Source organism: Daphnia pulex, chromosome 12 (genome assembly GCF_021134715.1).
Source record: "Daphnia pulex isolate KAP4 chromosome 12, ASM2113471v1".
Classification (NCBI taxonomy): Eukaryota; Metazoa; Arthropoda; class Branchiopoda; order Diplostraca; family Daphniidae; genus Daphnia; species Daphnia pulex.
Window position 1 is genome coordinate 7,843,924 of NC_060028.1, and position 558 is coordinate 7,844,481.

Consider the following 558-nt stretch of genomic DNA (forward strand, 5'->3'; position numbering starts at 1 on the left):
TTCCTCAATTTTCTCTCCTAAAACAAACAAGAAAAAAAAATGATAAGTACTATTTGAGGAATGAATGTTGGAAATGGACGAAACATGCGACGAAAATACTTCCTCAAGGTCGCTGGATAACAGCCTAATACATCATGCCACCAGTCAAGATAATTGGGAAAAAAATACCACAGTTATTCATCGTACTTGAATATTTTTAACGAGAGAGTAGCGAAAACGAACAAAAGCGAATCAATTTTCCGTTCGTGCAGAGACTACAAGCGAAAGGTATGAAAGTAAAATAGAAAGAAATTTGCTCGTATGAATAACAATTGTCATCTGCCGCATCCGCATGACAAAGCTGATCCAGCGCAGCTAGCTGTCACTGGCTCACAACAATACAATTCGATTTATTTTTTTGTCGAACACACAACCAAAATATGCAAATCGCTTTTCCCGCATTCATGGAATTCCATTCTTCTTTTATCATTGTAAAATTCGAATAAAAAAAAAAGATTGTATCAAACCACATTTTGTGTCGGTTAACATATTTTGTAGTAAAATCTTCTTTCTTGAAAA